The 27,641-nt window shown below is 46.3% G+C and overlaps 1 non-coding gene and 10 pseudogenes across 1 annotated transcript; all 11 read right to left on the reverse strand.

Annotated features, from left to right (window-relative positions):
* Positions 1-470: 470 nt before the first annotated feature.
* LOC141267207 (5S ribosomal RNA) lies at positions 471-589 on the reverse strand. The gene has a single exon (XR_012321219.1). It is a non-coding gene; the product is annotated as a 5S ribosomal RNA (ribosomal RNA).
* A 943-nt stretch (positions 590-1,532) lies between these two features.
* Positions 1,533-1,652, reverse strand: LOC141269064 (5S ribosomal RNA; annotated as a pseudogene).
* A 621-nt stretch (positions 1,653-2,273) lies between these two features.
* Positions 2,274-2,392, reverse strand: LOC141268960 (5S ribosomal RNA; annotated as a pseudogene).
* A 4,210-nt stretch (positions 2,393-6,602) lies between these two features.
* On the reverse strand, positions 6,603-6,733 carry LOC141269017 (5S ribosomal RNA; annotated as a pseudogene).
* Positions 6,734-7,676: 943 nt separating this feature from the next.
* LOC141268955 (5S ribosomal RNA) lies at positions 7,677-7,794 on the reverse strand (annotated as a pseudogene).
* Positions 7,795-8,416: 622 nt separating this feature from the next.
* Positions 8,417-8,535, reverse strand: LOC141268382 (5S ribosomal RNA; annotated as a pseudogene).
* A 940-nt stretch (positions 8,536-9,475) lies between these two features.
* Positions 9,476-9,595, reverse strand: LOC141268545 (5S ribosomal RNA; annotated as a pseudogene).
* Positions 9,596-18,880: 9,285 nt separating this feature from the next.
* LOC141268540 (5S ribosomal RNA) lies at positions 18,881-19,000 on the reverse strand (annotated as a pseudogene).
* A 621-nt stretch (positions 19,001-19,621) lies between these two features.
* On the reverse strand, positions 19,622-19,730 carry LOC141269972 (5S ribosomal RNA; annotated as a pseudogene).
* Positions 19,731-20,670: 940 nt separating this feature from the next.
* Positions 20,671-20,790, reverse strand: LOC141269362 (5S ribosomal RNA; annotated as a pseudogene).
* Positions 20,791-21,411: 621 nt separating this feature from the next.
* LOC141268433 (5S ribosomal RNA) lies at positions 21,412-21,530 on the reverse strand (annotated as a pseudogene).
* Between the last annotated feature and the right edge of the window lie 6,111 nt (positions 21,531-27,641).

Here is a 27,641-nt window from a genome sequence, read left to right on the forward strand (position 1 = left end):
GGTGTCTTCAAAAATGTCTCGGCGCAGGGTCTCCTGCAGGCTAAACCCTTCATCGCGGTAATGTGACAGAAAGAGCAAGCTGGATCCATAACTTGGGGGCGGAGCGAGACGTCCAGGGGTGAATGAAGGAAGAGGGTGAGATGGTTGCCAGTGACTTTGAGCTGCTCTTCAGGGGGGAGGGTCGTGTTGCCTGCAAAGGTCTTCTGCTTGGGGTTACCGGTGGTTGCCTCCAGCCACGCGGGAGACGCTGGTCCTGGTGAAAAGGAGCCTAGTATTAAAAGTAAAGAAGCAAAAATGCTGGAGGCCCACGGTGATCAGAAGGATGCTGGTATTTTGCAGAGATGAAATAGCGCAAGAGAGAAAGCAAATGAAAAAAAGAAAAGAGAATGAATATGTGCACTTGTGAAAGGGAATGGAAAAAAGGCATAAAAGAGAGTGCCCCCTGCTGGTGGAAAGAAGGAAAAAGCAAAAGCCTACTGCACCTGGTATTCCCAGGCAGTCTCCCAACCAAGTACTAACCAGGCCCAACCCTGCTTACCTTCTGAGATCAGACGAGATCGGGCATGTTCAGGGTGGTGTGGCCGTAGGCAGAAACAAGTCTCTCACTTGCTGCTTTTCTACATTGACGTCTGGCTGCCGGCTGCCCTTTCCAGTGCTCAGCAAGACCAGGTCCTTTTGTGCTTTCCCTTCTCTTCAATTTTTTTGCTGGCTTCCTTAAAAGGTCTTGTAGACAGAACGCCACACTCAGAGCCGCTGAGCTCACTGATCGGCTGCAGCGCTGTCGACGGAACGTCAGCTTCACGGCCAATACCACAGGCCGGGAGCAGAGGCGAGACTCACCGGTAGACCCGGGTAGGGTGAGTAGAGCGCGGTTAGTTGCTTTCTAATAGCCTGCAGCCGGGGATTAACTTTTAATGAAAGGGAACAATCCCTTTGACTGTCTGCAGCGCGCCACACCTAGGAAGCGCACTCTCACACACAAGCCAGCATGCACACGTGCTTGCACGTGACAACACCCCCTATCTGCCCCTACAACCTCTCCATCACCATGCGTCAGACTCTCCTGCCTGTTTTATGATTTCAGGGCCCTATCAGGAATCACCCCCCCCCCTCCCCAATTCCTTCCGCACCTTCCTTGCCTTCCTTGCACTGAGGTTAGCTCTTTGTCAGCCGTCTGGCTTGGTTACACAAGCTTCTTTGCAGAGAAACATGTTACTTCTGCTGGCCCTCGCTAGGCGGCCGGCATCCAAAACCTTCCCTGGGCACCTGCTGAAAGCCTGGCCCCTTCACGGCCCCGGGTGCTTTTAACGCCATCATTTCCACACGTCGAGCTGCGCAGTCAATAAGCACTCCTAGCCGTGACAAGGAGCTCGGTGTCAGGCCTGCGTGAAGGCGGCGGGGTAGTGTACTTAGCTGCCAACTAGCTCAGAGGCCTTGGGGCTTCCATCATCTAAGTTACTTAAGGTCGGTGTCCGGCAAGGCGCCGTTCCATGCTAGCCGAGCTGGGCAGTAGGGCAAAACGTCATCAAAATGGTCTACAGCACCCAGTGTTCCCAGGAGGTCTCCCATCCAAGTACTGTCTGAGCCCAGCACTGCTTTGCTTTCGAGATCAGACAAGATCGGGCGTATCCAAGGTGGTATAGCCAGTAGACGCTGCTCAATCCATCGCCCGGCCAGCCTTTCTCAGGATCGCTTGGTGGCGAGCAATCTGGCCGTGACGGGGCGGGCTCCGAAGGGTCCATGCAAAGGGTGTGCCGTCCCTACAGGTGTGGTTTATTTAGCAGTGATTTACCCGCCGCATCAGGTGTCTTCAAAAATGTCTCGGCGCAGGGTCTCCTGCAGGCTAAACCCTTCATCGCGGTAATGTGACAGAAAGAGCAAGCTGGACCCGTAACTTGGGGGCGGAGCGAGATGTCCAGGGGTGAATGAAGGAAGAGGGTGAGATGGTTGCCAGTGACTTTGAGCTGTTCTTCTAGGGTGAGGGTCGTGTTGCCTGCAAAGGTCTTCTGCTTGGGGTTACCAGTGGTTGCCTCCAGCCACCCGGGAGACGCTGGTCCTGGTGAAAAGGAGCCTAGTATTAAAAGTAAAGAAGCAACAATGCTGGAGGCCCACGGTGATCAGAAGGATGCTGGTATTTTGCAGAGATTAAATAGCGCAAGAGAGAAAGCAAATGAAAAAAAGAAAAGAGAATGAATGTGTGCACTTGTGAAAGGGAATGGAAAAAAGGCATAGAAGAGAGTGCCCCCTGCTGGTGGAAGGAAGGAAAAAGCAAAAGGCTACAGCACCTGGTATTCCCAGGCAGTCTCCCACCCAAGTTTTAACCAGGCCCAACCCTGCTTAGCTTCCAGGATCAGACGAGATCGAGTGTGTTCAGGGTGGTGTGGCCGTAGGCAGAGACAAGGTTCTCACTTGCTGCTTTTCTACTTTGAAGTCTGGCTGCCGGCTGCCCTTTCCAGTGATCAGCAAGACCAGGTCTTTTTGTGCTTTCCCTTCTCTTCAATTTTTTTGCTGGCTTCCTTAAAAGGTCTTGTAGACAGAAGGCCCCACTCAGAGCCACTGAGCTCACTGATCGGCTGCAGCGCTGTCGACGGAACGTCAGCTTCACGGCCAATGCCACAGGCCGGGAGCAGAGGCGAGACTCACCGGTAGACCCGGGTAGGGTGAGTAGAGCGCGGTTAGTTGCTTTCTAATAGCCTGCAGCCGGGGATTAACTTTTAATGAACGAGAACAATCCCTTTGACTGTCTGCAGCGCGCCACACCTAGGAAGCGCACTCTCACACACAAGCCAGCATGCACACGTGCTCGCACGTGACAACACCCCCTATCTGCCCCTACAACCTCTAAGTCACCATGCGTCAGACCCTCCTGCCTGTTTTATGATTTCAGGGCCCTAGCAGGAATCACCCCCCCCCCCCAATTCCTTCCTTGCCTTCCTTGCACTGAGGTTAGCTCTTTGTCAGCCGTCTGCCTTGGTTACACAAGCTTCTTTGCAGAGAAACATCTTACTTCTGCTGGCCCTCGCTAGGCGGCCGGCATCCAAAACCTTCCCTGGGCACCTGCTGTAAGCCTGGCCCCTTCACGGCCCCGGGTGCTTTTAACGCCATCATTTCCACACGGCGAGCTGCGGTGTCAATAGGCACTCCTAGCCGTGGCAAGGAGCTCGGTGTCAGGCCTGCGTGAAGGGCGGCGGGGTAGCGTACTTAGCTGCCAACTGGCTCAGAGGCCTTGGGGCTTCCATCATCTAAGTTACTTAACACTAGGACTACTGGACTCGTGACCCCGCCTAGAACTACTGAAAGTAGTCATTTTGACTCCTTGCTTGTTTTCGTTTATTTTTAGAGTTTCATTTGTGGTTATTTATTAATAATTATATTTTTTGTAATGTATTATTATTGTGAGATCCAACAGTAATGCTTTTGATTGTTTTTTTTCTGCTTTTCTTATTTTTCTACAGAAAATAACAATAATTATAATTGACTTTTTTCAAACATTTTTTTTTATTCAAGTGCACACATATAAACAACAACTGAAGAACAAAAAGCAGAGAAAATGTAGGTGGAGGAGCATAAAAATGAAAATATGGCGCAGAATTCACCTTCTAAACATTTGGTGTTTCGCATTTTAGGCATTGCCTTTGATTTATGGCAGTACATTGCCCACACAAAGACTTACCACAAGTCTTACAATTTCCGACAGATCTATTTTTCTTGCACTTTTCTTTGATCTGGCAAAATTTTGTTTGAACCATCACTTCTGAGCATGTAGAAACTTGGGACGTGGAACCCTTTTCCCTATCTGTGACATAAGGACCACTCAACTCTCTCACAAGCGTTTGCAAAAATGCCTTGCGTGACATTTTTTGGTGGGTAATCTCCTTGAATATTATCCATGCATTTATACCCGCAAAGTCTAAGGCATTTTCAAATGCATGAACAGGCCATCTCCTTGTGCATGTTCGTGTGGTATATTTTCGTGCCATCTGATCCACTACATCTACTCCATATTTTGGTTCATTGTAACACTTTACCGTTTCTGGAGTTTTTTTAGCGGAATCAGACGCAACAACAACATCTGGATGGACGGAACTCAAAATGACAACATTTTTGTTGGGCTTTCCTTGATCTACTGTAAGTGTAAAATTGTCTTCATTTCTAAACACTTTAGTGTTGTACAATTCCTCTTTCATGGATTTTATTTCTTTAGGCACTTCTCGCCTTATCTTGTTCAGTGTTCCCACGATGGTTGTTCCTTTGCTTTTTAGCTGTTTAGCTAATTTTACTGAAGTAAAATAATTATCGGTTTTAACATTGCGACCTTTTTTCAAAAACGGGTCCAATAACTTCATTACCACATGGTCAGCTAAACGGTCCTCAGCACGGCATGTGTCATCTTTGCCTAGATAAGGGAAGCCATTTGCCAGATATTTGCTCCTCTTATCAACAGCTAGCCAATATTTGTGGCCATATTTATCTGGTTTGGAAGGCATGTACTGCGTGAATGGACTCCTAGTTTTGCTTGGGAAAAGTTGCTCATCCACCGTTATGTATGGGCCAGGTTTGTAACACGCAATACAATTTTCAATAAACCTGTCCCACACAGTAGAAAATAGAGCAAACTTGTCCGTTTGCAGTCTCTCCGATCGAGTAGATATCTCATCAAATCTGAGAAACCTCATAATTTCAACAAAGCGGTCCCTAGACATTGTCGCTTTGCAAAACGGTATTCCCCAGTCATTACACCAAATACTGCTAATCGAGTGACGGTTCGTGCCAGATATTCCACGAGCATAGAATATCGCAATGAATGCATCTAGCTCCTCATCAGATAGAGTAAACTGTAAATTATTGTTCCTGCATGCTTCTGCAAGCGTACATTTCTTTATATGTGTCAATATATATGAATCAAAAAATAAACGCCATGCGCTCAAAGGACTATCGATAATGATATTTCTTCTGGCGTATCCTGTAGGGCCAGGTGCTTCTCGAAGAATATTTTGGCTGTCATGCCTACCAGGCAAGTGTTCTCCAATTTCAACAGGTTTCCATTGAATACCATCCGCTGAAACTAGTATTCCTTCAGATTCGCCTTCTCTGGTGTTTGTTGTTGCATTACCTTCGCCGCCATCGTTATCTGTTGTTCTCTCATTTCTGGGACGTTTTGCTGATTTTTTCTGTCCACAACCAGGAGGATGGTCACGAGGCAACATAACTGCATGAGCCCGATCCCCAGTTGTTGTGCTTGGAATATCTGTAAAAAAGTTGATGAATATTTAGAATTTTTGTTTTGTAAGGGTCCGTGCACACTGGCTGGATTAGCGGCGGAATATCCGACCGGATATTCTCACCACAATCCGGCCCGTACCTGCCCGCTCAGGTACAGAGCGGAGTTTCATACCTGAAGCTCCGCTCCGAACCCCGGGCTGGAGCCACTGTCTGGGACGGAGCCGTGCTCGCGCGTAAGCAAGCGCTGCTCTGTCCCTGACAGCGGCTCCAGCCCGGGGTTCGGAGCGGAGCTTCAGCCATGAGCGGGCAGGTACGGCCTGTATTGCGGCAAGAATATCCAGATGGCTATTCAGCCAGAAATCTGCTAGTGTGCACAGGCCCTAACTCAGTGTGTGGAAGAACAAATAAATACACATAACTACTTACCTTCTGGATTTGTTCCTTCTGAGTCTTCAGATTCACTTGATATGTTCTGAGGAATGAAATCTTCATCACTGTCAGAATCAAATACTTGTTCCTGCAATTCGGATTCCGATTCATCCTCCGGTATGGATTGCAAAGTAGCCAGAATATCCTGAGGCTTTATCAAACGTCTTCTCTCCAAATTCCTCACAAATTCCATAATTCTATATAGTTCCCTGCTGAAAAATAGAAATGAAATGAAAACTAAAAGAAATAATAACTGTTCTGCCACCTTCAAAAGTAGGTGGGCTGAATCAGTTGACAGACAGCTAAACTATTTCATAACAATTCATACCTGTATGAGTCTTCAGGGCTCGTATGTCTGCGTCTGTTCTCTTTGTCTCTTCAGCTGAACTGAAAGTAAAGTTACTATCCAGAATACTGTCTCCTGCTAGGACCTTAGAAAAACACCACCCTTCATTAGCATAAGATAAGAGCCTAGAGTAAACAAGCTATTTTGTTCAGCATTACACAGTAATACAAGCAGGTAAAACACAAGGAAAATGTGAAAAGTTGACATGTAAATTGAACTACATCTATATGAACATCAGGGTAAATAAGACAGAGTGAAAAAATTATGCACAAAACTTTATAGCAACATTTAGTGACAAAAGGACCTCAAAATATAGTAGGGAGTCAAAATGACTCCCTTCAGTAGTTCTTGGTAAATTTAGAAAAAAACGCGCAAATTTTTCACCAAAATTATTTATTCTCACAAAATCTTTTTTCACATCATATTTGAGGAAAAGTCACCGAGTTTCAAGCCGGAATTCTGAAAAATGTAGTCACAGAAGAGAAATAAAAAACGAAAGGAGTCAAAATGACTCCATCAGTAGTTCTAGTGTTAAGGTCGGTGTCCGGCAAGGTGCCGTTCCATGCTAGCCGAGCTGGGCAGTAGGGCAAAACGTCATCAAAATGGTCTACAGCACCCGATGTTCCCAGAAGGTCTCCCATCCAAGTACTAACCAGGCCCAAATCTGCTTAGCTTCCAAGATCAGACGAGATTGGGCATATTCAGGGGCATGTTCAGGTTGGTGTAGCCATAGGCAGAGACAAGCCTCTCACTTGCTGCTTTTCTACTTTAAAGTCTGGCTGCCGGCTGCCCTTTCCAGTGCTCAGCAAGACCAGGTCCTTTTGTGCTTTCCCTTCTCTTCAATTTTTTTGCTGGCTTCCTTAAAAGGTCTTGTAGACAGAAGACCCCACTCAGAGCCGCTGAGCTCACTGATCGGCTGCAGCGCTGTCGACGGAACGTCGGCTTCACGACCAATGCCACAGGCCGGGAGCAGAGGCGAGACTCACCGGTAGACCCGGGTAGGGTGAGTAGAGCGCGGTTAGTTGCTTTCTAATAGCCTGCAGCCGGGGATTAAATTTTAATGAAAGGGAACAATCCCTTTGACTGTCTGCAGCGCGCCACACCTAGGAAGCGCACTCTCACACACAAGCCAGCATGCACACGTGCTCGCACCTGACAACACCCCCTATCTGCCCCTACAACCTCTCCGTCACCATGCATCAGACTCTCCTGCCTGTTTTATGATTTCAGGGCCCTAGCAGGAATCACCCCCCCCCTCCCCAATTCCTTCCGCACCTTCCTTGCCTTCCTTGCACTGAGGTTAGCTCTTTGTCAGCCGTCTGCCTTGGTTACACAAGCTTCTTTGCAGAGAAACATGTTACTTCTGCCGGCCCTCGCTAGGCGGCCGGCATCCAAAACCTTCCCTGGGCACCTGCTGAAAGCCTGGCCACTTCACGGCCCCGGGGGCTTTTAACGCCATCATTTCCACATGGCGAGCTGCGGAGTCAATAAGCACTCCTAGCCGTGGCAAGGAGCTCGGTGTCAGGCATGCGTGAAGGCGGCGGGGTAGCGTACTTAGCTGCCAACTGGCTCAGAGGCCTTGGGGCTTCCATCATCTAAGTTACTTAAGGTCGGTGTCCGGCAAGGCGCCGTTCCATGCTAGCCGAGCTGGGCAGTAGGGCAAAACGTCATCAAAATGGTCTACAGCACCTGGTGTTCCCAGGAGGTATCCCATCCAAGTACTTTTCGAGCCCAGCCCTGCTTTGCTTCCGAGATCAGACGAAATCAGGCGCATCCAAGGTGGTATGGCCAGAAGACGCTGCTCGATCCATCGCCCGGCCAGCCTTTCTCAGGATCGCTTGGTGGCGAGCAATCTGGCCGTGACGGGGCGGGCTCCGAAGGGTACATGCAAAGGCTGTGCCGTCCCTACAGGTGTGGTTTGTTTAGCAGTGATTCACCCGCCGCATCAGGTGTCTTCAAAAATGGCTCGGCGCAGGGTCTCCTGCAGGCTAAACCCTTCATCGCGGTAATGTGACAGAAAGAGCAAGCTGGACCCGTAACTTGGGGGCGGAGCGAGACGTCCAGGGGTGAATGAAGGAAGAGGGTGAGAAGGTTGCCAGTGACTTTGAGCTGCTCTTCAGGGAGGAGGGTCGTGTTGCCTGCAAAGGTCTTCTGCTTGGGGTTACCGGTGGTTGCCTCCAGCCACCCGGGAGACGCTGGTCCTGGTGAAAAAGAGCCTAGTATTAAAAGTAAATAAGCAACAATGCTGGAGGCCCACGGTGATCAGAAGGAAGCTGGTATTTTGCAGAGATGAAATAGCGCAAGAGAGAAAGCAAATGAAAAAAAGAAAAGAGAATGAATGTGTGCACTTGTGAAAGGGAATGGAAAAAAGGCATAGAAGAGAGTGCCCCCTGCTGGTGGAAGGAAGGAAAAAGCAAAAGCCTACAGCACTTGGTATTCCCATTTGGTCTCCCATCCAAGTACTAACCAGGCCCAACTCTGCTTAGCTTCTGAGATCAGACAAGATTGGGCGTGTTCAGGGTGGTGTGGCCGTAGGCAGAGACAAGCTTCTCACTTGCTGCTTTTCTACTTTGAAGTCTGGCTGCCGGCTGCCCTTTCCAGTGCTCAGCAAGACCAGGTCCTTTTGTGCTTTCCCTTCTCTTCAATTTTTTGCTGGCTTCCTTAAAAAGTCTTGTAGACTCAACGCCCCACTCAGAGCCGCTGAGCTCACTGATCGGCTGCAGCGCTGTCGACGGAACGTCAGCTTCACGACCAATGCCACAGGCCGGGAGCAGAGGCGAGACTCACCGGTAGACCTGGGTAGGGTGAGTAGAGCGCGTTTAGTTGCATTCTAATAGGCTGCAGCTGGGGATTAACTTTTAATGAAAGGAAACAATCCCTTTGACTGTCTGCAGCACGCCACACCTAGGAAGCGCACTCTCACACACAAGCCAGCATGCACACGTGCTCGCACGTGACAACACCCCCTATCTGCCCCTGCAACCTCTCCGTCACCATGCGTCAGACTCTCCTGCCTGTTTTATGATTTCAAGGCCCTAGCAGGAATCACCCCCCCTCCCCAATTCCTTCCGCACCTTCCTTGCCTTCCTTGCACTGAGGTTAGCTCTTTGGCAGCCGTCTGGCTTGGTTACACAAGCTTCTTTGCAGAGAAACATGTTACTTCTGCTGGCCCTCGCTAGGCGGCCGGCATCCAAAACCTTCCCTGGGCACCTGCTGAAAGCTTGGCCCCTTCACGGCCCCGGGTGCTCTTAACGCCATTATTTCCACATGGCGAGCTGCGGAGTCAATAAGCACTCATAGCCGTGGTAAGGAGCTCGGTGTCAGGCCTGTGTGAAGGGCGGCGGGGTAGCGTACTTAGCTGCCAACTGGCTCAGAGGCCTTGGGGCTTCCATCATCTAAGTTACTTAAGGTCGGTGTCCGGCAAGGCGCCGTTCCATGCTAGCCGAGCTGGGCAGTAGGGAAAAACGTCATCAAAATGGTCTACAGCACCCGGTATTCCCAGGAGGTCTCCCATTAAAGTACTGTCCGAGCGCAGCCCTGATTTGCTTCCGAGATCAGACGAGATCGGGCGTATCCAAGGTGGTATGGCCAGTAGACGCTGCTCGATCCATCGCCCGGCCAGCCTTTCTCAGGATCGCTTGTTGGTGAGCAATCTGGCCGTGACAGGGCGGGCTCCGAAGGGTCCATGCAAAGGCTGTGCCGTCCCTACAGGTGTGGTTTGTTTAGCAGTGATTCACCCGCCGCATCAGGTGTCTTCAAAAATGGCTCGGCGCAGGGTCTCCTGCAGGCTAAACCCTTCATCGCGGTAATGTGACAGAAAGAGCAAGCTGGACCCGTAACTTGGGGGCGGAGCGAGACGTTCAGGGGTGAATGAAGGAAGAGGGTGAGATGGTTGCCAGTGACTTTGAGCTGCTCTTCAGGGGGGAGGGTCGTGTTGCCTGCAAAGGTCTTCTGCTTGGGGTTACCGGTGGTTGCCTCCAGCCACCCAGGAAACGCTGGTCCTGGTGAAAAGGAGCCTAGTATTAAAAGTAAAGAAGCAACAATGCTGGAGGCCCACGGTGATTAGAAGGATGCTGGTATTTTGCAGAGATGAAATAGCGCAAGAGAGAAAGCAAATGAAAAAAAGAAAAGAGAATGAATGTGTGCACTTGTGAAAGGGAATGGAAAAAAGGCATAGAAGAGAGTGCCCCCTGCTGGTGGAAGGAAGGAAAAAGCAAAAGCCTACAGCACCTGGCATTCCCAGGCGGTCTCTGTTAAATGGTTAATTATGGAAATTCATTTGGAATGTTAATCGATAATCATTTTTCTGAGTTCTATGCCTCAGCCATCGTGTCTAGTTGACATGCGCTATTTGTGTGTGTATTTTTGGTTCACTACCATATGTAGAACAGGTGTCCATACGACTGGCTATAAAAGCCCATGGTACAGAAAGGGGGGTCTCTCTTGCTTTGCCCACCCCACAAGACACAGAATCTTCATGCTGAGAAGCAGATGACATGTAGGCCTGGACACATGCTGGACAAGACATGATTTACCAGCCAGGATCCAAGGAAAGATGGGTGAATCTCAACAGTTAAGCTAATTATGGACAAATGGACAATTACTTTATAACTAATTATTGTATGTACCTGCTGCAATCTGATTCTTTTTAATGGACAATCCAAGAATAAATAGATACATTTTTTTATAAGAATATCGTGATATTGATACTTTGAGAAGTCCTCAGTAGAAAAAAATAATACAGGAAGAGTATTATTTTACAATGGTGAGCCAGCCAGTCCTGTTTTTTTGTTTTTTAAATTAAGTAAGTGAATTTCTTCCCTGAACAAGGGGGGAGTCCTGACGAGCTGAACAGCTGTTATTCACGTGTCAGTAAATTCACTAGTTTGTCACGAGAAGCAGAAAGGACCTACAGACTGAGGAAAGACAGGAAGCAGAGGTACTAACAAGGAACAGAATCACACAGGAAAAAAATCAGACGAACTGAAGACAGGACGTGCTGATAAAGAGAAGCCAAGGAATCTTAAGGTAAGCAAAATATGGATATAATTTCTTGTTTTGCTAAACAAAGTAATATTAATTTCAAAGTTAATGTAGGAGATGACATAGAAGTTTTGTGGCTCAGTTTATACAAAGAATGTGAATAGCAAAATTTACAGTTAACTTCTAAATTGGTAAATAGAGACAAACAGAAATTGAGAAATATTCTACATTTGGTAGATTTTTTCCTAGTCTTGTGTTAGAGATTTCTAAGCAGGAAAATAGTGTAGAAGTGTCAGACAGTGATACTGATTCTGACTGTAATGTGGAAAATGAACAAGAAGTAAGACACGTGTCTGTAACTGAAGGTGACCTTGGGTCTGACCAAGAGACGGACATACAGAAACCTGACAGGGGAGGAGACATGACTGACATACGAGAAACCGATATACTAGGTGATGTGGGAGCAGACGTGAGTGACGTAGGAGGAACGGACGTACAAGAGCCACTAAAAATATCAGAGAATTCTGGAATTACCCAGGCTCAACTCCAAATTAAAATGAGGAAAAATTTGCTGAAATTATACAAAATCATGCCAAAATATGATGTCAAAATCCATGCCTGTAGAAATTCAGAGACATTTGAGAGCTTCTCTGATAAGTTTGATTTATCCAATGAGGAGAGGAATCAATTATTTAAAATATGGATTCCTGTGACATTGTCCAGACGTTTACATTTAATGCCCTGTGAAAATGACTCTCCTAATGGATGGGAAAATGATTCGGACAGATTAAGATATTTGATTTATTGTGTCACAAAGGATTTTCCCAACATAGAAGATCTGCAGAAACTAAGGATTGATAGGAAGGAATGTACATATACATTCATGTCCATATTTGAACGGTTGTACAAAGCTCTCATCAAAAATGGAAAAGTACAACATATGATAACAAATTTTGTACAAAAATTCAAATTCCTAAATTCAGTTTCCCAAGTTATGGCATCACAAAAAAATTCATTATTTGAATGTGCGCAGATGCTGGATTTTGTTAGAAAACATGAGAATCGTGAAAAGAAAATAAATCAAGCTAAATTTATAAAACCAGGAAAGGTAAAATCTTACCAAAAGCCAATATCAAACTCTCCTAGACTGAGTCATCCCCATAGTGAACTCTATCAAATACGCAGAAGATTTCATATATGTTATAAGCCATATCAGCCAGTGCAAAGATCCATCTCTCCACAGAATGAGTTAATTCTCAGTCAGAACTGTGATTCTCTAAAAAGGAAAATGGCTGAAACTGATGGACAGAGACAGGTGAGACGACCAACTCACAGTGACGTCATCGAATGTGGACAGAAGAACAGGCAGTTTTCTGAGGTTTTGAAGGATAGAAAACTGTCTTTCCTAAATAGGGCGTTCCTGGAGATATTTGAGAGAGACAGAAGATTTGGTTTAGGGAGTGGCTAAGGAAAAACTGTAATTATAATGTTGTATCAAAATGTAATACAATGTCTCAATATTTATTTATAATCTTATACAGTAAAGTTGTAGTTACATAGTTTCTAATAGTTCATATATATATATATATATATATATATATATATATATACACTTGTCTAAGTAGAGATTGCGTATAATTGTATTTATATATACGTTTATAAAATATATATATATATTAATTAATAAATTAGAACTTCATATATATAAATTTAAGTAGCAATATTTTGAATTACATTAGAACCAACCAATATATGTATAAGATATTTAAATAATTCTGTTTCTGTATGAATTTGATATTTAATTTTATTTTCTTATATTTCCTTAGAGTTTTCATTCCAAAGCAGGATTTGATCAAAGAACTCTAAAATGGATTTATTTCTTTATTCACACAGGAAGTGAAAAAATTGCATGATTTTATGTGTATAACATTTTAAAATAATAACAATATATCTAGTTGAACTATAATATATATGTAATACTTATTAATTCTTTTGTGTTGCTAATATTTTCTGTGCATGAAGTGTTCGTGCAAATTAAAGAAGCTTTACAGCATGACGTGTGACAGCTGCGGCCTTTGAACTTTGAGCTAATAGTATAGGATCCCATTCATTCTATTTTCAACTGATGTAACTTAAGACCAGGCAGCCAGTGAAAAAAGAATCTAAGACAAGAGTTTTTTCAAGTGTCTGAAATTCCAGTGACTTACTCTCATATTATATAATATGTACTTGGGGAATATTCAAAGAAATATAAAGATATTCAATTGATATGGCAATGCGCATTAATAAATTGGGATACAACAATTTTGGGTTAAATATATATATATTTACAGTACAGACCAAAAGTTTGGACACACATTCTCATTTAAAGATTTTTCTGTATTTTCTTGACTATGAAAATTGTACATTCACACTGAGGGCATCAAAACTATGAATTAACACATGTGGAATTATATACTTAACAAAAAAGTGTGAAACAACTGAAAATATGTCTTATATTCTAGGTTCTTCAAAGTAGCCACCTTTTGCTTTGATTACTGCTTTGCACACTCTTGGCATTCTCTTGATGAGCTTCAAGAGGTAGTCACCGGAAATGGTCTTCCATCAATCTTGAAGGAGTTCCCAGAGATGCTAAGCACTTGTTGGCCCTTTTGCCTTCACTCTGCGGTCCAGCTCACCCCAAACCATCTCGATTGGGTTCAGGTCTGGTGACTGTGGAGGCCAGGTCATCTGGCCTAGCACCCCATCACTCTCCTTCTTGGTCAAATAGCCCTTACACAGCCTGGAGGTGTATTTGGGGTCATTGTCCTGTTGAAAAATAAATGATGGTCCAACTAAACGCAAACAGGATGGAATAGCATGCCGCTGCAAGATGCTGTGGTAGCCATGCTGGTTCAGTATGCCTTCAATTTTGATTAAATCCCCAACAGTGTCACCATCAAAGCACCCCAACACCATCACACCTCCTCCTCCATGCTTCACGATGGGAACCAGGCATGTAGAGTTCATCCGTTCACCTTTTCTGCGTCGCACAAAGACACGGTGGTTGAAACCAAAGATCTCAAATTTGGACTCATCAGACCAAAGCACAGATTTCCACTGGTCTAATGTCCATTCCTTGTGTTCTTTAGCCCAAACAAGTCTCTTCTGCTTGTTGCCTGTCCTTAGCAGTGGTTTCCTAGCAGCTTTTTTACCATGAAGGCCTGCTGCACAAAGTCTCCTCTTAACAGTAGTTGAAGAGATGTGTCTGCTGCTAGAACTCTGTGTGGCATTGACCTGGTCTCTAATCTGAGCTGCTGTTAACCTGTGATTTCTGAGGCTGGTGACTAGGATAAACTTATCCTCAGAAGCAGAGGAGACTCTTGGTCTTCCTTTCCTGGGGCGGTCCTCATGTGAGCCAGTTTCTTTGTAGCGCTTGATGGTTTTTGCAACTGCACTTGGGGACACTTTCAAAGTTTGCCCAATTTTTCAGATTGACTGACCTTAATTTCTTAATGTAATGATGGCCACTCGTTTTTCTTTACTTAGCTGATTTTTTCTAGCCATAATACAAATTCTAACAGTCTATTCAGTAGGACTATCAGATGTGTATCCACCAGACTTCTGCACAACACAATTGAAGGTCCCAACCCCATTTATAAGGCAAGAAATCCCACTTATTAAACCTGACAGGGCACACCTGTGAAGTGAAAACCATTTCCGGTGACTACCTCTTGAAGCTCATCAAGAGAATGCCAAGAGCGTGCAAAGCAGTCATCAATGCAAAAGGTGGCTACTTTGAAGAACCTAGAATAGAAGACATATTTTCAGTTGCTTCACACTTTTTTTGTTAAGTATATAATTCCACATGTGTTAATTCATAGTTTTGAAGCCTTCAGTGTGAATGTACACTTTTCATAGTCATGAAAATACAGAAAAATCTTTAAATGAGAAGGTGTGTCCAAACTTTTGGTCTGTACTGTATATCTAAAACTTCATATGTGGAATGTTTGAGTTGAACAGATCTGTGAATGTCAGAGTGAAGGTGACAGATGAGTAAATCAGCAGCTGCTAAGTGTGATTGATGTGACAGAGGCCTCGTATGTTTGTATGTTTGAAAAAAAAAAATGTTTCTTTATGTGAAGGTACAAAAATATATTTAATTCTGAGGAAATTATAATACATAATTAGGTATTATCTACATATATATATTTCTATATTTCTTTAATAATTATTATTTCTTGATTTAACTAATAGTGGATAAGGGCAACCACACATCAAAATGGTTTACAAAGCAAATTTAAATTTAGAATAATTTTCCACATGATAATATTCTTGAATAACTATAATATTATTTTTAATGGTTACCTAAATAGGTACACATCTCTCTTTAGTCAAATCTATGCTACTCATCGATATGAAATTTATGCACAATATTTCTAGAAGAATAATTATTTTTAATTTGGTTCTGATATATACATAAATGTTATAAAATAATATTTTTGGTATTAAGGGGGAAAATGTGTTTTTGATCCTGATTACATAATCACGTTTGATCAATACTTATTTTCCACACATTTTAATAAAGAAGAAATAATAATAAGGTACTATGGTATAATTAAGAAGTGTATTACATGCAAAGTTGCATAATTTAATATTTTTTGGTGGTACAAGGTTATGACAAATATGAAATCATCCAGATAATGGAGCTATAAGGGTATTTTTTATGGAGAATATAATTACTCTGCATTTGTCATTAAAATTTAAAGGCCTTATTTTTATTTTTATTCTTATTTTTACTCTTAATTTTATTTTTCATTTTTAAAATTTTATTCTTACTTTATGCTTCTTATTTTTCTATTTTTTCATTTTTTAATTCTCATTTGATTTTATTTCAGTTCAATATCTCAATTGAGAAAACACATTAATATTTAATAAAGTAATGTCTAATACAAGAGTATTGCTTCATTAAATATATATTGCTAAGGAAAAAAATGTTTACATTTTCTGAGTAAACACAACAATTCATTCATTCATTTATTCATTCATTCATTTATTCATACATTCATATATTTATTCATTTTGGTTCAGGAGTACACATTCTTTGATATTATTAGTTTAATAAAGATATAAAAACTTGTTTTTTCAAAATACACTGACACCTATGGGTTGGAAAAGGTAATTACACCTATGACATAAAAATGTTCTATCATATGGAGAACTTGATTGATAATGAATTATTATCTATTATTGTTTGTTATTCCAAACATAATTTATTTTAATATTTTGATAATAATTAGATGGATATTACTGATTGCTATGGTACGCTGTGATATTATAGGTTAGGAAAAACTGCCAGATTTGGTATCAGATTAGGGAATGAAGACTTCAATCAAGACATCGCAATTATGAATTCTATCTTAATAAAGACTTTTAATTTTTATAAATCAAAGAGATTCTCAAAAGTTACAAGAAGAAGCAACTGATATCCGGACGTCTCAGAAGGTAACAGGTGTGAATGCTGAGTGTTATAATAGACTGTGTCCTTTACATACAATACAATTCACACCACTGATCACCAGGACGGCAGAGGACGATGATCCTATATGTACTGTGTTGTGTTCAAGTTTCATCACCTTCCAGGGGTTTCTTATCACCTGCAACGCTTCAATGAAAGCTGGTGAACAGGTAATAACTGGCATATGTGTCCTGTATATAAAGGACTGAGTACTGGTTATGGTGCTATATAAAGCAGGGAAGTGTCAAGTTAACCCTTGCTTTACTGACCAAAGACGTCACATCTGTTCCAAAAGTGACACGAGACCAGTGCGGACACACGGAAGATTCCAAAGACGATCCAACGTAAGTCCAGGTGACACTGCACAGATATTAAAGCTACATTTCATCCATGGACTTTGTTTTCTTATCAACTGACACACATGATCTTTCTAATAAAGAGTACAGTTTATGGACTGAACAATAATGAACACAATTATGGACGGTACAATATCTACATGCTGTAATTTATTTCAAAGGAGTTTTCATCTAAAGACTGTGTTATAAAAGAACCAAGAAGAAGATGAGACGACGACCCGATGACATCAGATGATGACGATTGAACCCGTGATTGCTTCAATTTAGATATAGGGAAGTATAATTATACATATTAAATGAATATTAGTCACGGCATACCATAACATGAATTCACATCATTATATAACAATAATCCGATATTGATACTATTATTACTATTATTATTATTATGCAAATTTAATGATATTGCCAAGGAAGAAGGAAAGAAAAAATGATTGATGAATGTATCTTCTTTTGAGATTTTTCAGTTACAGTCCTTTTATTCTCAAAAAAGGGGGAAATGTTAAATGGTTAATTATGGAAATTCATTTGGAATGTTAATCGATAATCATTTTTCTGAGTTCTATGCCTCAGCCATCGTGTCTAGTTGACATGCGCTATTTGTGTGTGTATTTTTGGTTCACTACCATATGTAGAACAGGTGTCCATATGACTGGCTATAAAAGCCCATGGTACAGAAAGGGGGGGCTCTCTTGCTCTGCCCACCCCACAAGACACAGAATCTTCATGCTGAGAAGCAGATGACATGTAGGCCTGGACACATGCTGGACAAAGACATGATTTACCAGCCAGGATCCAAGGAAAGATGGGTGAATCTCAACAATTAAGCTAATTATGGACAAATGGACAATTACTTTATCAGTAATTATTGTATGTACCTGCTGCAATCTGATTCTTTTTAGTGGACAATCCAAGAATAAATAGATACATTTTTTTATAAGAATATCGTGATATTGATACTTTGAGAAGTCCTTAGTAGAAAAAAAATAATACAGGAAGAGTATTATTTTACAGTCTCCCATCCAAGTACTAACCAGGCCTGACCCTGCTTAGCTTCCAAGATCAGATGAGATTGGGCGTGTTCAGGGTGGTGTGGCCGTAGGCAGAGACAAGCCTCTCACTTGCTGCTTTTCTACTTTGACGTGTGGCTGCCGGCTGCCCTTTCCAGTGCTCAGCAAGACCAGGTCCTTTTGTGCTTTCCCTTCTCTTCAATTTTTTTGCTGGCTTCCTTAAAAGGTCTTGTAGACAGAACGCCCCACTCAGAGCCACTGAGCTCACTGATCGGCTGCAGCGCTGTCGACGGAACGTCAGCTTCACGGCCAATGCCACAGGCCGGGAGCAGAGGCGAGACTCACCGGTAGACCCGGGTAGGGTGAGTAGAGCGCGGTTAGTTGCTTTCTAATAGCCTGCAGCCGGGGATTAATTTTTAATGAAAGGGAACAATCCCTTTGACTGTCTGCAGCGCGCCACACCTAGGAAGCGCACTCTCACACACAAGCCAGCATGCACACGTGCTCGCACGTGACAACACCCCCTATCTGCCCCTACAACCTCTCCGTCACCATGCATCAGACTCTCCTGCCTGTTTTATGATTTCAGGACCCTAGCAGGAATCACCCCCCCCCTCCCCAATTCCTTCCGCACCTTCCTTGCCTTCCTTGCACTGAGGTTAGCTCTTTGTCAGCCGTCTAGCTTGGTTACACAAGCTTCTTTGCAGAGAAACATGTTATTTCTGCTGGCCCTCGCTAGGCGGCCGGCATCCAAAACCTTCCCTGGGCACCTGCTGAAAGCCTGGCCCCTTCACGGCCCCGGGTGCTTTTAACGCCATCATTTCCACACGGCGAGCTGCGGAGTCAATAAGCACTCCTAGCCGTGGCAAGGAGCTCGGTGTCAGGCCTGCGTGAAGGCGGCGGGGTAGCGTACTTAGCTGCCAACTGGCTCAGAGGCCTTGGGGCTTCCATCATCTAAGTTACTTAAGGTCGGTGTCCGGCAAGGTGCCGTTCCATGATAGTCGAGCTGGGCAGTAGGGCAAAACTTCATCAAAATGGTCTACAGCACTCAGTGTTCCCAGGAGGTCTCCAATCCAAGTACTGTCCGAGCCCAGCCCTGCTTTGCTTCCGAGATCAGACGAGATCGGGCGTATCCAACGTGGTATGGCCAGTAGACGCTGCTCGATCCATCGCCTGGCCAGCCTTTCTCAGGATCGCTTGGTGGCGAGCAATCTGGCCATGACGGGGCGGGCTCCGACGGGTCCATGCAAAGGCTGTGCCGTCCCTACAGGTGTGGTTTGTTTAGCAGTGATTCACCCGCCGCATCAGGTGTCTTCAAAAATGTCTCGGCGCAGGGTCTCCTGCAGGCTAAACCCTTCATCGCGGTAATGTGACAGAAAGAGCAAGTTGGACCCGTAACTTGGGGGCGGAGCGAGACGTCCAGGGGTGAATGAAGGAAGAGGGTGAGATGGTTGCCAGTGACTTTGAGCTGTTCTTCAGGGGGGAGGGTCGTGTTGCCTGCAAAGGTCTTCTGCTTGGGGTTACCGGTGGTTGCCTCCAGCCACGCGGGAGACGCTGGTCCTGGTGAAAAGGAGCCTAGTATTAAAAGTAAAGAAGCAACAATGCTAGAGGCCCACGGTGATCAGAAGGATGCTGGTATTTTGCAGAGATGAAATAGCGCAAGAGAGAAAGCAAATGAAAAAAAAAAAAGAGAATGAATGTGTGCACTTGTGAAAGGGAATGGAAAAAAGGCATAGAACAGAGTGCCCCCTGCTGGTGGAAGGAAGGAAAAAGCAAAAGCCCACAGCACCTGGTATTCCCAGGCGGTCTCCTATCCAAGTACTAATCAGGCCCGACCCTGCTTAGCTTCCGAAATCAGGCATGTTCAGGATGGTGTGGCCGTAGACAGAGACAAGCCTCTCACTTGCTGCTTTTCTACTTTGACGTCTGGCTGCCGGCTGCCCTTTCCAGTGCTCAGCAATACCAGGTCCTTTTGTGCTTTCCCTTCTCTTCAATTTTTTTGCTGGCTTCCTTAAAAGGTCTTGTAGACAGAAGGCCCCACTCAGAGCCGCTGAGCTCACTGATCGACTGCAGCGCTGTCGACGGAAGTTCAGCTTCACGGCCAATGCCACAGGCCGGGAGCAGAGGCGAGACTCACCGGTAGACCCGGGTAGGGTGAGTAGAGCGCGGTTACTTGCTTTCTAATAGCCTGCAGCCGGGGATTAACTATTAATGAAAGGGAACAATCCCTTTGACTGTCTGCAGCGCGCCACACCTAGGAAGCGCACTCTCACACACAAGTCAGCATGCACACGTGCTCGCACGTGACAACACCCCCTATCTGCCTCTACAACCTCTCCGTCACCATGCGTCAGATTCTCCTGCCTGTTTTATGATTTCAGGGCCCTAGCAGGAATCACCCCCCCTCCCCAATTCCTTCCGCACCTTCCTTGCCTTCCTTGCACTGAGGTTAGCTCTTTGTCAGCCGTCTGGCTTGGTTACACAAGCTTCTTTGCAGAGAAACATGTTACTTCTGCTGGCCCTCGCTAGTCGGCCGGCATCCAAAACCTTCCCTGGGCACCTGCTGAAAGCCTGGCCCCTTCACGGCCCCGGGTGCTTTTAACGCCATCATTTCCACACGGCGAGCTGCGGAGTCAATAAGCACTCCTAGCCGTGGCAAGGAGCTCGGTGTCAGGCCTGCGTGAAGGCGGCGGGGTAGCGTACTTAGCTGCCAACTAGCTCAGAGGCCTTGGGGCTTCCATCATCTAAGTTACTTAAGGTCGGTGTCCGGCAATTCGCCATTCCATGCTAGCCGAGCTGGGCAGTAGGGCAAAACGTCATCAAAATGGTCTACAGCACCCGGTGTTCCCAGGAGGTCTCCCATCCAAGTACTGTCTCAGCCCAGCCCTGCTTTGCTTCCGAGATCAGACGAGATAGGGCGTATCAAATGTGGTATGGCCAGTAGACGCTGCTCGATCCATCGCCCGGCCAGCCTTTCTCAGGATCGCTTGGTGGCGAGCAATCTGGCCGTGACGGGGCGGGCTCCTAAGGGTCCACGCAAAAGCTGTGCCATCCCTACAGGTGTGGTTTGTTTAGCAGTGATTCACCCGCCGCATCAGGTGTCTTCAAAAATGGCTCGGCGCAGGGTCTCCTGCAGGCTAAACCCTTCATCGCGGTAATGTGACAGAAAGAGCAAGCTGGACCCGTAACTTGGGGGCGGAGCGAGACGTCCAGGGGTGAATGAAGGAAGAGGGTGAGATGGTTGCCAGTGACTTTGAGCTGCTCTTCAGGGTGGAGGGTCATGTTGCCTGTAAAGGTCTTCTGCTTGGGGTTACCGGTGGTTGCCTCCAGCCACGCGGGAGACGCTGATCCTGGTGAAAAGGAGCCTAGTATTAAAAGTAAAGAAGCAACAATGCTGGATGCCCACGGTGATCAGAAGGATGCTAGGATTTTGCAGAGATGTAATAGCGCAAGAGAGAAAGCAAATGAAAAAAAGAAAAGAGAATGAATGTGTGCACTTGTGAAAGGGAATGGAAAAAAGGCATAGAAGAGAGTGCCCCCTGCTGGTGGAAGGAAGGAAAAAGCAAAAGCCTACAGCACCTGGTATTCCCAGGCAGTCTCCCACCCAAGTACTAACCAGGCCAAACTCTGCTTAGCTTCCAAGATCAGACAAGATCAGGCATGTTCAGGGTGGTGTGGCCGTAGGCAGAGACAACCCTCTCACTTGCTGCTTTTCTACTTTGACGTCTGGCTGCCGGCTGCCCTTTCCAGTGCTCAGCAAGACCAGGTCCTTTTGTGCTTTCCCTTCTCTTCAATTTTTTTGCTGGCTTCCTTAAAAGGTCTTGTAGACACAACTAGTGTTGAGCCACCCCCGTAGTGTTCGAGTTCGGTTCGGTTCGTCGAACACCCGTGTGTTCGCCGAACTGTTCGTCGAACTGTTCGTCGAACACCTTCGAACACCGTTAAAACCAATGGCAGGCAAACAAAACACATAGAAACACATAGAAAACACCTTCAAAGGTGTCCAAAAGCTGACAAACTGCTCAGAAGACATAACTAACACATGGAAAAGTGACAAGTACATATAGTCATGCGAAAATAAAAGAGGTGGAGGAGTAAAAGGAGGGGGAGACACAGATATAGGCATGTCATGCCCTTCTAAAATCGAAAAAGTGAGAAGCCGACACGGCCAGTCCGTTCCTGCCCATGCCACCTCTGTGTCGCCGGGTTTGTGCCAGAGCCGCGGTGGACCCTGACGGCCAGCCCCCCTCTCCTAATACTGGTGCCTGTCCGCTGGTGGGTCGAGCCCCCCCGCGGTGGGGGGGGGAGTAACATCTGCAGAAGAAAGACCATCTTCCAGCCAAACTAACATGTCGTCTTCTTTTCGTGGACAATGTGATACGATCCCTTTGTTACGGACACGCCCATCGCTACAAATTCCAGATGAGGCACAAAAACAGCAGGTGCTTCAGCGGATATCAAGTGCTCCTTCAAGTGGGCTCTCCTCCACCTCAACTTCAACATCACAAATACTCCAGTCCTCAGAGGTGTCACCCCAATCGCACTTGCTTCCTCACAGCTCCCAAGTCTCCAGCTGCCGGTCTGAGTATGGGGTAACACAGATGGTTGAGTCTGCACAGCTGTTTACTCATACTATAGCCTGGGAAACGGAGGTCTGCTCCAGAGCTTCTGTTAATCCAGACGAGGAAATGATCTGCACTGATGCCCAGAATCTTTATAAGTCGGATCCAGGACCAGATGAAGAAGGTTCTGAGCATAATGTAGACCCTCGTTCCCAAACTGTAACTCCTCTTGGTGGAGACAATGATGAAGACGATAAACACAAGCAGATCACCAAAGTGAAATGCAATCTCCAATGTACAACAGAAAAACCCAAACCAACGTCTAATAGGTATTAGTGGAAACGATCCAATAAATACCCAAGACACATTAGAGATATATGCAAAAATAAGATAATTTATTCACAAAACTACGTTATAATATAAAACGCATCATATAGAAGGTTACGGGGAGAAGACAGCTAAAACAATAAGGATTACAGGGTGTATCGTCCCAAAATAGCAGGGCAGAATAGTGAGCAATAATCCCAAGACAGTAGAACTCCCATACAATTTATGTAATAAAAGTATTCGACTTAGTGTTCATCGTAGTGACATGATATACAGCAAAATTTAATACTGAGAATACAATAACAAAACTGTATGGGCCAAATATCAGACTCACTGACAAACAATGATGTCAGTCTGTAAGGTCAAGATGCCTTGACCTTACAGACTGACATCATTGTTTGTTATTGTATTCTCAGTATTATATTTTGCTGTATATCATGTCACTACGATGAACACTAAGTCGAATACTTTTATTACATAAATTGTCTTCTCCCCGTAACGATGCGTTTTATATTATAACGTAGTTTTGTGAATAAATTATCTTATTTTTGCATATATCTCTAATGTGTCTTGGGTATTTGTTATTTCATTACTTATTGGATCGTTTCCACTGATACCTATTAGACGTTGGTTTGGGTTTTTAATGATGAAGACGATGATGAGACTCAAATACCTGATTGGAGCGACAACTTGACTTTTCGGTCAGGGCAGGAAGAGGTTGGCTTTGAGGACGACGGGTGTGATAACACACAGGGTGATGATGACAAGGTTGGAGATCCCACTTACTGTCAACCCACAGTCAGCCAGTCGATGAGGTCACCCGGGCCTTTGCCTGGCCTTTGGGATGTCGCGGTGGTCGGCTCCCTGGCCCGTACCCTGGGGTCACTCTTTAAAAGGGTGGATAATTGTTAATTTTATAAGAGTTTGTGACACCACCTGTGGTATCTGGTGAGAAGCACCAGCGCTGCAGCAGTCCACTGAGGCCCGTGATAAGGCAGCTCGATGGTATAGCTCCCCACAGGTGGAGCTAGGTCTCAGGGCAGCGTATGCAGGGGGAATGCAGGACAGGCGAGACCCAGCTGGGTCAGAGCAAGAACGGAAACGGACACGGTAGTCACTTCAGTACCTTTTACTGGAGGAAATTCAGGCACATCCTGGAGCACTGTAGGGTGAAGGGTGCATATCAGGATCCTCCCCAATGAGCGGGTGTAGGGCCTCCTGTTTCTTGCCTCTGCGCAGTAAGTTTCTGACCTGCCTGGAGCTAGGCCTAACTTTGTCTCTGTCCTGCGCTGGCTGACCTTGTGGTAGGGCCTTCTATTGAAGTTCACGCTCCCAGTATGCGGGGCCTAAGCGTCTCCTGGCTCTGTTACGTATCAGCACCTTAGTGATCCTGGGACTTGTAGTTCTCCAGGGATTCCGGTTATGCCTTACTGGGTCATAGAGATCCCGGTAAGCTCGGATCCGGTGTCCGGTAAATGCTTCGGGGTGAGCTGGTTAAGCTCCTCTGCCCCTTATGTACTAACTCGCCACTCGCCTTCGGCCTACTCGGGCCCTCAATAGGCTATACACACTAACGGCAGCTTGCCGCGCTTCACCGATCTTATGACGCCGGCACACCTTAAGCTCTATCTGGGCTCCCTGAATCTAGCTAGCAGGAGCCTCGTGCTCCACTGCTGAACTATTAACTGAGTTCTCTAGACTAGACTGAGCTCCACTGCAGACTGACCTCTCTTAGGCTTCTCTACTGCAGGAACTCTTCAGAGGAACTGAACTGCCTAGCTCCACCTTCCCTATTTATATCCCTAACGGGCTCCCTCTGCTGGTCTGAGGTGGAAGGTGGAGATGTGTGAATGTTTATGGGGGCCTCTTGTGGAGGATTCCATCAATACACTCTTCTAGGATCTGTGATACCAAGCGCAGCGGGGCGTCACAGATGCTATTGACGACGAGGTTAGGTTGCGCCTTCCTGGACAGAGACGGAGTACTGGAAGCACGTCAACAACTGCATCCTCAACCACAACTCCGCCTCTGACCACAAGTCGTAGTGGCTCTTCAGGTCGCATGGACTCTAAGCCTTGCATAGCCTGGGCATTTATTCAGATCGATAAGGATGACCCAACTCGTGTTATCTGTAATATTTGTCACCAAAAGCTAAGTAGAGGCCAAAAAATCCATAGTTTGAGTACTTCATGCATGTACCGTCACATGGATATGAAGCATAAGTTGCAGATGGGAAGCTCACTTTGCTACAATGCGGCCTAGCAGGCTGGGCCAACCACCGTCTGCCCCATCTTGTGCATCCGTGGCCTCTTCATCCTCTGTGACTGGGGGGACAGCAGTCACACATGTTTTTGGACGCAGACCTGCCACCTCTTTACCTGCAACAGCTAGTGTGATTGGCAGGTCGTCAGTTCATTGGGAAGTGGAAACACCTGCTGGTGTTGAGAGCACTCTGACATCGAGAGCACCACCTTTGGATCAAGGCAACCTAACATGTCCGCCTGCATCTTCCTCACAGACCAGCAGTTTGCCAGGGACACCCTACTCAACCCCGTCAAAGCACAACAGCCAGCCCTCGGTCCCTCAGATGTGGACAAGTAAAAGACCATTTCCTCCTAGCCATGAGAAAGCTAAGAGGTTGAATTTCACCATCTGCAAGCTGTTGGCTACAGAAATGCTGCCTTTCCGCCTGGAGGACACAGTGGATTTTTGAGACCTTATGTCCGTCGCAGTGCCCCAGTACCAGATGCCCAGTCGGCACTACTTCTCAAAGAAAGGTGTGCCTGCGCTCCACCAGCATGTCGCACACAACATCACCGCTTCTTTGAGAAACTCTGTGTGTGACAGGGTGCATTTCACCACAGACACTTGGACGAGTAGGCATGGACAGGGGCGTTACATGTTGCTGACAGGGCACTGGGTAACTATGGTGACAGCAGGACAAGGGGCTGCTGTCCAAGTCTTGCCGTCCCCGCGAGTTGTACGTCAATCCTCTTTATCTAGAAGTTCCTCCACTGCTTCTGCCTCCTCAACCTCCTCTCGGTCCTCCACCTGCACCCAAAGCCTGTCTGGTAATGCCACCTGCTTTCTAACTGCGCACCTCCTTACTATGCTGGCAGCAGGGCTCAACGGCATCAGTGTTTACTTTGAAATGTCTGGGAAATGTGAGTCACACAGCTGAGGACTTGTGGTCAGCTCTGGAGACCCAGTTTCATGAATGGTTGTCTCCACTGGACCTGCAACCAGGGAAGGCTGTGTGCGACAATGCTGCAAACCTGGGTGCGGCCCTTCACCGGGGGAATGTTACACACGTGCCTTGTATGGCTCACGTGTTGAACCTGGTTGTCCATAAATTTTTAGCCCACTATCCCGGACTAGATGGCCTTCTGCAGAGGGCACGGTTGCTGTGTGCTCACTTCCGCCGTTCGCATCCCGCAGCTCAACGACTTACATCTCTACAGAAGTCATTGGGCCTGCCAGTTCACCGGCTGAAATGCGATGTGCCGACACGGTGGAATTCAACTCTGTACATGTTGCAGCGACTGTGGCAGCACCGACAAGCCCTGGTGCAATAGTTTCTGACGTATAGCCTGGGCCAACGAGATCCAGAGGTGGGGCAAATCACACAGCAGGAGTGGTCTCAGATCAGGGACCTATGAAGTTGACGCGCCCCCTGGGCCGTGGGGTACCCGGAGCCGGGCCGGTAGACGCTGGGGGTTGTAGTCACTGTGGCGGTGACCCGGTCCGTGACCCAGGGCGGTCAATCCAACGGTAATTTGTATATATGGATTTTATAATGTCCGACTACGCCACCTGTGGAGTGCGGCCAAAGGGGCCGCCGCTGCGGAACAGTCCTCTGAAGCTGGTGGTTTTGTTGCAATGGTATTATTACTCACCACAGGAAGAGTGTAGCTTCAGGGCAGTGTGGGTGGATCATGGTGGTTGTAGTGTAGGGAGTCGGTAATGAACACAGAGTCCGTGTGATGCAGTCCCAAGATCTTTACTCACAGTTGTTGCAGTCCAGATTACAGGTACCAGAGCTATCTCACCCGTCGTGCTGTGCGTACTCAGTGAGGGGCTCAGTCCACCCCCAGATAGCTCCGGAGTACTTAGCAGGACCCCCTTCTGTGTGTCCTTTCTCTGGCCTTCTCCCTGCACCTCACACCCAGTGACACTTCTATCCGGTATCCTCGGGCCTTGGCGGGCGACTTGTGTTCCGTCCCCTGGGTCCTATGTGGCTACCTTCTTAGTGAGACTGGTGTGGACTTTTGCCTGCAGTACATGAAATGCTGCAACCTCCGGTTTCTAGTTGAGCCTTGCTGTTTCTCCTCTAGTTGAGGGACCGGTTCCCCTTATCTGGCCTGACCCCTCTACCTCCTGGTAGCAGCGGGAGTACAGGTGGCCTTCTGCATGGCCCGTAGCCCTAGGGTTCCTTCGGTTCCTGGAGCCTTCCTGCTCCCACTCCTCTCTTCTCTCCTTCAGTCCTGGGCCTCCCAGGCTAGGCCCGCCTCCGGAGCAGAGCTCATGCCGAGCCTCTGCTCCTGTCACTTTTCCTCCTCTGACTGGCTTGCTCTTTCTAAGATGGCTTCCTATTTATACTCTCCCTGTCATGTGCTCCCCTAAGCTGCTCCCCTAAGCACCCACTACATAGGATCCTCCCACCAACTAGGGACCTGGGACTGTGCTCTCCCTTAGGAGCAATCTCGCCCTAACCCCACTGCGGGTATGTGTTGGATGCAGGTGTTAGGGTCCCGAGCCATACGCCTTCCTTACCTGAGGGTGAGATACCACACCTCTGGGTGAGATGCAGTAACTCTGTGGTGAATGCACCCTCAGGGGCGCCACACACCTTTCTGCACAGTTTTGAAATGTCGACGAAGATGTTTAGTGCTGACGACGATGCCATTA

This window comes from Phyllobates terribilis, unplaced genomic scaffold (assembly GCF_046119375.1).
Source record: "Phyllobates terribilis strain yellow unplaced genomic scaffold, ASM4611937v1 Scaffold_4__5_contigs__length_816908805, whole genome shotgun sequence".
Lineage (NCBI taxonomy): Eukaryota > Metazoa > Chordata > Amphibia > Anura > Dendrobatidae > Phyllobates > Phyllobates terribilis.